The 8,713-nt window shown below is 44.2% G+C and overlaps 1 long non-coding RNA gene and 1 pseudogene across 1 annotated transcript; one reads left to right on the top strand and one right to left on the bottom strand.

Moving 5' to 3' along the window:
• The first annotated feature begins 3,663 nt into the window (after positions 1-3,663).
• On the top strand, positions 3,664-5,104 carry LOC135543769 (muscarinic acetylcholine receptor M1-like; annotated as a pseudogene).
• Positions 5,105-5,629: 525 nt separating this feature from the next.
• Positions 5,630-8,246, bottom strand: LOC135544270 (uncharacterized). Its single transcript, XR_010456318.1, has 2 exons — positions 8,204-8,246; positions 5,630-8,164 (listed from the first exon to the last, which is right to left on the bottom strand). It is a non-coding gene; the product is annotated as an uncharacterized LOC135544270 (long non-coding RNA).
• Between the last annotated feature and the right edge of the window lie 467 nt (positions 8,247-8,713).

Here is an 8,713-nt window from a genome sequence, read left to right as displayed (position 1 = left end):
CATATGCTGCACACACTGCCGTCCACTCATATTCAGTACATGCACACATGCTGCAAGTACGTACGCACACACGTTTCCCATCAAAGTCCTAATGAGGAACATATTGGGGACTGAAACCCCCATTTCCTTATCTTCATTTGGATCCACAGATGAGAGGCTGGTAAATTGAAAATAACAAGGTCATTAAGTTTTCCCAGTTATAACAACAGATCATTTTTACAACATATCCAGTGTGATATGGCATCATCCAATATGATACATTGTTCCTGGTGCTGTCAGGCACCAGACACAGCAGATGAAAGGGTTGTAAAAGTAATTTCATCCTTGTCATTGTACCAGCCCTAATTGTGGATGTTAAACATAACAGCCAATCCATTCCCACTGCGCCAGCACTCTGAGCTCACAACAATATACAACTGTATGAATATTGTGTTGCAAATCACACGGCAGAAAACAAGTACAGCTAAAATATTAATTGAAAGATGATCTAGGGTTCAGATTTGAAATTCTGAAATACAGACAATTGGAAAGACTGTGTGTGTGTGTGTGTGCATGCGTGTGAATTAGTGAGAACAGAACTATGTAGATGTAACAGTATAGCTTCCGTCCCTCTCCTCGCCCCCCTCCTTTTCTGCAGCAACCAGTAATCCGGGTCACGGTACCAATGTAATAGTATAGCTTCCGTCCCTCTCCTCGCCCCCCTCCTTTTCTGCAGCAACCAGTGATCCGGGTCACGGTACCAATGTAATAGTATAGCTTCCGTCCCTCTCCTCGCCCCCCTCCTTTTCTGCAGCAACCAGTGATCCGGGTCACGGTACCAATGTAATAGTATAGCTTCCGTCCCTCTCCTCGCCCCCCTCCTTTTCTGCAGCAACCAGTAATCCGGGTCACGGTACCAATGTAATAGTATAGCTTCCGTCCCTCTCCTCGCCCCCCTCCTTTTCTGCAGCAACCAGTAATCCGGGTCACGGTACCAATGTAATAGTATAGCTTCCGCCCCTCTCCTCACCCTACCTGGGCTCAAACCGGGGACCCTCTGCATACATCAACAACAGCCACCCTCAAAGCATCGTTACCCATCGCTCCACAAAAGCCACGGCCCTTGCAGAGCAAGGGGAACAACTATTTCAAGGTCTCAGAGCGAGTGACGTCACCGATTGAAACGCTATTAGAGCGCACCACCGCTAACTTGCTAGCCATTTCACATCGTTTACATAGACCTACAGTTTAACCCAGCTATACTAAATAATAATATATTCTAGATATCGTGCTCTTATTTATCATCATGTGTGTGAGCCCAATCAAGATTTCCAGGGTGATTACTTTGCCATGCACTTTAATAAATGCTTTATTGACACCTGTAAACATTGAGAAGTTTTTATCTAAATGTGCTCATTTACTGGAGTACAGGAAGTAAGTTGAAGGAAATTATTTGTGAGGTGGTAGCTGGATGTCAGCTGCTTGAGTTTGCATAGCAGCCTGCCTGACACATTATGTAGGCTACACATGTTGTGGCAGGAACCTCTTGTTACATCAGTTTCTTCTGTACTCTTCATGTTTTATCTTCTAACACATGCCTCACCTTATCTTCTAAGAACACACCATGCTTCACCTTATCTTCTAAGAACACACCATGCTTCACATTATCTTCTAAGAACACACAATGCCTCACTTTATCTTCTAAGAACACACAATGCCTCACCTTATCTAAGAACACACCATGCCTCACCTTATTTTCTAACACCATGCCTCATCTTATCTTCTAAGAACACACCATGCCTCACCTTATTTTCGAAGAACACACCATGCTTCACCTTATCTTCTAAGAACACACCATGCTTCACCTTATCTAAGAACACACCATGCCTCACCTTATCTTCTAAGAACACACCATGCTTCACCTTATCTTCTAAGAACACACCATGCTTCACCTTATCTAAGAACACACCATGCCTCACATTATCTTCTAAGAACACACCATGCCTAACCTTATCTTCTAAGAACACACCACGCTTCACCTTATCTTCTAAGAACACACCATGCTTCACCTTATCTAAGAACACACCTTGCCTCACCTTATCTTCTAAGAACACACCATGCCTCACCTTATCTTCTAAGAACACACCATGCCTCACCTTATTTTCTAAGAGCACATCATGCCTCACCTTATCTTCTAACACACAATGCCTCACCTTATCTTCTAAGAACACACCATGCCTCACTTTATCTTCTAAGAACACACAATGCTTCACCTTATCTTCTAAGAGCACATCATGCCTCACCTTATCTTCTAAGAACACACCATGCCTCACCTTATCTTCTAAGAACACACCATGCCTCACCTTATCTTCTATGAACACACCATGCCTCATCTTATCTTCTAAGAACACACCATGCTTCACCTTATCTTCTAAGAACACACCATGCCTCACCTTATCTTCTATGAACACACCATGCCTCATCTTATCTTCTAAGAACACACCATGCTTCACCTTATCTTCTAAGAACACACCATGCCTCACCTTAGGACCAAGCCATTTGAGGAGCAATAATTCATATGCATAATAAAATCTACACACACAAACAGCAAGGTTGACCAAAATAGACACCGGCGGTAAAGTTTCTGTCATTGGATGTCCCATGACTAGTAACTCCTTTTTTATACTGTACCTTTACGACTTCAACCACAAGGGATTGACCATCGCATGAACCTGTTGTCTTATTATGGGTATATGGACGCCATCCAATACAAGTGTAAGTGTTGATGCCACAGGAGGATGGTTGCACCTTAATTGGGGAGGATGAGCTCATTGTAATGCCTGGAGCGAAATAAGTGGAAGTGTATCAAATACATCAAACAGATGGTTTCCTTGTTTGATGCCATTTCATTTGCTCTGTTCCAGCGGTTGTTATGAGCCGTCCTCCCCTCAGCAGCCTCCACTGGTTGATGCATAATATAAACACTTGTTTAAAGCAGTCGTAAATTGAATTAATTATTGTGACAGTAATCGTGACCATAAATAAGTTCTTTACTAGGTTTATTTTTGCATAAAGGGATACATCATTAGAGCATGTAATTGAGCGGTAGATTTCTCACTATGGAGTTTACCGTTCAGCATCAGTAGTCCTACAACTAAGTTCATATCCCAAAGTATTCACAATTATCACAATTGCCATCATACACCAATACTGCTTATTTAAATTCTGTATCTAAACTAATTCCCCATCAGGAACATTATTGAATGACACATTTCTCTCCCTTTAAATCATATGCTCTTGTTAGCATACAGCAGTAAACTCATCAAACACTAACAGTTATGAAAAATACATGTATCTTAGTAACAACATGTTACCTAGTCTGAGTCAACAGAAAGGCAGGACTTCAAACATGGTGTGTAAACTGAAGGGTTTATATATTAATGAGTTTCACAGAACTGTCCTTGCTGGAGAAATGATCATGGGATTTACTACAATGACAATTCTCTAATTATACCAACCGAACAGTTCTAAAACAAATGATCTAAATTCATGAGAAAACATGTATAAAAGTCATGGTTGTTGGAAACGTGTTCCAGCTCATGGCTGATCACCTGTTCTCTTGTTCTGCAGTTGGCCCTGAGATGATAGCTTCAGGGCAGATGTCCTCATCAGCGATTCCCTGTCATGAAGAATAATGACTTTTGCTCCACCACTTCATTCAGCATCGCTTTGTGAAGGATGAACCACTCCTGTGTCTCCCAGACTAGTAAGATCACCAATGTGACAGCAGATCCATCGGGGGGCCATGAGATATGAGAGGTGGTGGTGATCATACTCATCACAGGACCTCTCTCTTTGGTCACTATCATTGATCTCCTTTCAGGTCAACAGTGAACTACGCACCGTCAGCAACAATTTCCTGCTGAATCTGGGGATGGTTTATATGAACCTCTATGCTGTTTACATCATCATGGGACACTGGGGCCTGGGCCTGTTACGTCTGGCTAGCTGTGGACCATGTGGCTCTGTCATGAACCTGCTGGTCATCAGACCTCTCAGCTACAGGGCCGGGCAGCCGGCCTGGGCAGCGTCCTTCATCCTGTGAGGGCCAGCCATCTTGTTCTGGCCCCAAGTGGTGGGCAGGTCCTCGCAGGACAAGGGTGACTGCTCTAACCCGTTCCTGACCGAGCCTACTCTCACATTCGGTACGGCCATCGATGCCTTCGAGCTTCCTGTCACCATGATGGGCATCCTGTACTGGAGGACCTACTGGGAGATTGGATCTGGAAGCCCAGGATCTGGAGGGGCTGCTGGGGAGGGGCCTCCCTTGGAGCAGTGGAGGGGCCTCCCATGGATCTGAGGGAAAGGCTGTTTACTCCAGCAGCACCATGAGCAGTGCGAGCAGGTCCAGAGAGGTGTCTGCTGGTAGGGAACAGAGCAGTGAGGGGTCTCAGGGCTGCTTCCCTGTGAGAGGAGCCTAAGCAGAGCAGGGAGAGTAGCAACACCAGTGGTAGATAGAGGGAGGGTTGCAGAGACAGCAACTGTAATGTAGATGAGGAAGAACCTACTGTCTCTGTCTCCTCCCCAGAGGAAGACCCAGTTCAGAAGCAGCCGGGGGTAAGCGCTAATACAAGCCCTAAAACCATGATCCCACTAAGAGACGTCCAGAGCAGGGACACTGGAGGGACCCACAAATCCTTAACGTCTAGGGCAAGGGACAGTGCAGCTGGCCCACAGGGCAGGCAGTCCTCCCTGAGATGCTCCATATCTTCAGACTCCAGACACCGCAAGCAGACCAAAGCCAAGAGGAACATGACCATCTGGTAGAAGGCAGCTAGGACCCTGTGTGCTGTCTTTCTGGCCTTCATCCTGTCCTGGACACCCTACAACACTATGGTGCTGGTGTCCATCTCCTACTGTGTGCCTGAGAAGCTGTGGCAGCAGGGCTATTGGTTCTGCTACATCAACAGCACCATCAACCCAGTCTGCTATGCCCACTGCAAAGAGCACTTCTATCACCTTCAAGACACTGCTGCTGTGCGGCCCCGGACAGAGGAACTGGGGAAGGGCTTATCACAGCAATCATGCCTCCTTCAGGACACACAAGATCAACAGCACTGTCTGAACATTTTCAAAGCTAAAAAGACACCATGCATGCAAGGCGTAGAATCGCTCTTTTGACTGTTCATTTTTTTTTAACGAACTGACTTGGTAAATGTGATGGCATTGACATCTAGAACAGGCAATGGCAGAAAACCTACATAGATACTACTTTTAGGCAGTACCCTATCTTAAGAACATTACATTGCCTACATATATGGTAATCATGTAGTCTGTTTTTGCCCTAGACCATCTTCAATCCCTCCCCCTCAGTTCCTCTCTATGGGTAAATGGGTCCATCCACGGCCTGAGGAAATGGCTTGTGTTTATGACATGGTGTTTATTAAACAGCAGGGTTATGAATTGTTCCATGTGCCTTAATGTTACAGCTGATCACCAAGACCAGGCCTTGTACTTTGCAATATAAGGTACAGAATTAATTTCCAATGTTTTGGTTTCACAGACACAAAGATCCATCACTTATACAACAATGCTTCAGTGATCCTGAAAGGCAACTGTGGTAATAGAGAAAATATGACATGGCACCAAATACAGACAGCGTCAAATCTTTTATTTTCCTGGAAAAAAGGACAAAACTTTGTACCCTAAAGGAAACAGAGTTACAATCCAAATAAAGTTCCAAAACTGTTTTACATCAACTGAGTAAATATCATTGATGATTTAATTTTTGTTTTGTTTTAAATGAACCAAAACCGTAATATTCCAAATGGCAACTGCCTCTAAACAAACAGCTAAACAAATGAAATGAGAAATACTTGTTTGATGCTTTAGTATTTGTTAGTTGGCTATTAATATAACATGATAGTATAGCTAAATGATATTACATAACTTCCTTACACCTTGATCAATCCAAATCTGAGTAGACCATGAGCACCCGTGTTGAGGGCACACATTATCATGCACTGTCTGTAGAGAGCGTAACGTCTACTGTTTCTCCTTTTGACCATGTCTGAGAATGAATCCAATGTTTTAAAGAATAATTACTTTCACTAGTTTGAGGTAAAGTAATTGTAGCTAATTGTAACCATAGCCAAACTGGTGGAGAGCATTGCACTCGGCTTTGGGGGAAAAGCAGAGAAAATCAAAGGGTAAATGGGTAGAGAAAATATTGAAGTGCTTTTGAACAGGGTACAGTAGTAGGTACCAGGATCAACGGTTTGTGTGTGTCAACAACTGCAACGCTGAGGTGTTTTTCACACAACAGTATCCCACGTGTATTAAGAATGGTCCACCACCCAAAAAATATCCAGCCAACTTGACACAACTATGGAAAGCAATGGTGTCAACATGGGCCAGCATCCCTGTGGAATGCTTTTGACACCTTGTAGAGTCCACGCCCCAACAAATCGAGGCTGTTCTGAGGGCTAAAAGGGGGGTGGAACTCAATAGTAAGATGGTGTTCTTAATGTTTTGTACACTGTGTATTTACAGTGCATTCAGAAAGTATTCAGACCCCTTGACTTTATCCACATTTTGTTACGTTACAGCCTTATTCTAAAACGGATTAAATTGTTTTTACCCCTCATCAATCCACACAATACCCCATAATGACAAAGATATCTGAATACTTTCTGAATGCTGTATAGACCTATATATGAAAGAGTCAAATGATGTTGCCTCCAAGGACAACACTACAGTATAGCAAGTGCAGGTACACCAGTCTGCAGTTTGTGGTAACACACCACTTTCTGACTAGACCCTCTGATGGCTCCACATCCTCCCCAAAACATTCTTCCATCTCCCCACAGTCCCAGTAGCTCTTGAATGGCTCCTTACTGCCCTCCTCTGGCTATAAACGGAGGGAATCATAGAGCATGACAGTCTGTGATGAGACTTCAGAGCTGATATGGCCAGGTAAACACAAAGTCCTGTGCTTGGTAGTTGTCTGTTTTTAAATGATCTCCCAACACATAACAACAAGGAGTCAAAAAGGGGTCCAGATTAGGACTGCTGCATATCAACGTTTATTGGTTACATACAGTTTGGCAGATGTTATAGCGGGTGCAGCAACATGCTTACGTTACTAGCAGTAAAATGTCAAACTGCTCTCCAGGACCAGTGTTGTCTACCAATGGATTAGGTAACTATTTTTGGTAAAGGCTGGCTGTGGACATAGGATACACTAAAATTCACTCAATCACCACACCAACCAGCATCCATTCTGACTCCCTTTCCACAACAAACACCCAATCTTTAATTCCTTAAAAAAAAAAGTTACGCCAAAGTCCTCTTTCTGTCACCGAGATAGAGATTGATGTAATAGTAAGGCCCTTTTAACGCCCAATGCTTCCTAAATCTCAATATTGCCACTCCTGTCTTTTTAGCTAGCATTCCACTCCTTGCCACTCCAGTCTTTGGCAAATGACATGAATGTCAAGGAGTGGAATGTAATGGCTGAACAGAGAGCAGCTTTTAAATAATTCCCACCTTTATATTCTATACAAATATATAAATATACAAAACCTTTGAACATGTTATTATGAACAAGCATTGGCATGCTAATTGACTCAAACTATTTATCTCCTCTACATGAAAAACTGATATTCTGCAGAATAAAAGTAGGATCTGAGCAGTGGTGTGCATGAACTGTATGTGAGACTGTGTGTTCAGGTATTTTGGCTGGCAAAAGCGGTTTACGTCACTCAAACAAACTTCATGTATTGTCAAGTTCAGGATATTGACACATTGTGTTTGATATATTGACAAATAGTTGAAAACAAAAGCCTATGAGTCACTTGAGCTTGGAACTGTGTAACAGCCATATAAGAACCAAACCGAGACCTGTTTCAGCCCGGGCTTAGTAACGTGTTTCCCTTCCAAACCGTGGACCTGTTTCAGCAAGGGGCTGGTAAGGTGTTTCCCTTCCAAACCGAGACCTGTTTCAGCACGGGCTTAGTAACGTGTTTCCCTTCCAAACCGAGACCTGTTTCAGCCCGGGCTTAGTAACGTGTTTCCCTTCCAAACCGAGGCCTGTTTCAGCAAGGGGCTGGTAAGGTGTTTCCCTTCCAAACCGAGGCCTGTTTCAGCACGGGCTTAGTAAGGTGTTTCCCTTCCAAACCGAGACCTGTTTCAGCCCTGTTTGGTAAGGTGTTTCCCTTCAGACCTGTTTCAGCACGGGCTTAGTAAGGTGTTTCCCTTCCAAACCGCAAGGGGCTGTTTCCCTTCCAAACCGAGCCTGTTTCAGCAAGTGGCTGGTAAGGTGTTTCCCTTCCAAACCGAGACCTGTTTCAGCACGGGCTTAGTAAGGTGTTTCCCTTCCAAACCGAGACCTGTTTCAGCACGGGCTTAGTAAGGTGTTTCCCTTCCAAACCGAGACCTGTTTCAGCACGGGCTTAGTAAGGTGTTTCCCTTCCAAACCGAGGCCCGTTTCAGCAAGGGGCGGGACCTGTTTCAGTAAGGGCTGGTAAGGTGTTTCCCTTCCAAACCGAGACCCTGTTTCAGCACGGGCCTGTTTCAGCAAGTAAGGTGTTTCCCTTCCAAACCGAGGCCTGTTTCAGCCGGGCTTAGTAAGGTGTTTCCCTTCCAAACCGAGACCTGTTTCAGCACGGGCTTAGTAAGGTGTTTCCCTTCCAAACCGAGGCCTGTTTCAGCAAGGGGCTGGTAAGGTGTTTCC

The sequence above is a fragment of the Oncorhynchus masou genome, chromosome 8 (assembly GCF_036934945.1).
Source record: "Oncorhynchus masou masou isolate Uvic2021 chromosome 8, UVic_Omas_1.1, whole genome shotgun sequence".
Taxonomy (NCBI): domain Eukaryota; kingdom Metazoa; phylum Chordata; class Actinopteri; order Salmoniformes; family Salmonidae; genus Oncorhynchus; species Oncorhynchus masou.
Note: the sequence above shows the minus strand (reverse complement) of the source record. Positions and strands in the feature narration are given on the sequence as shown.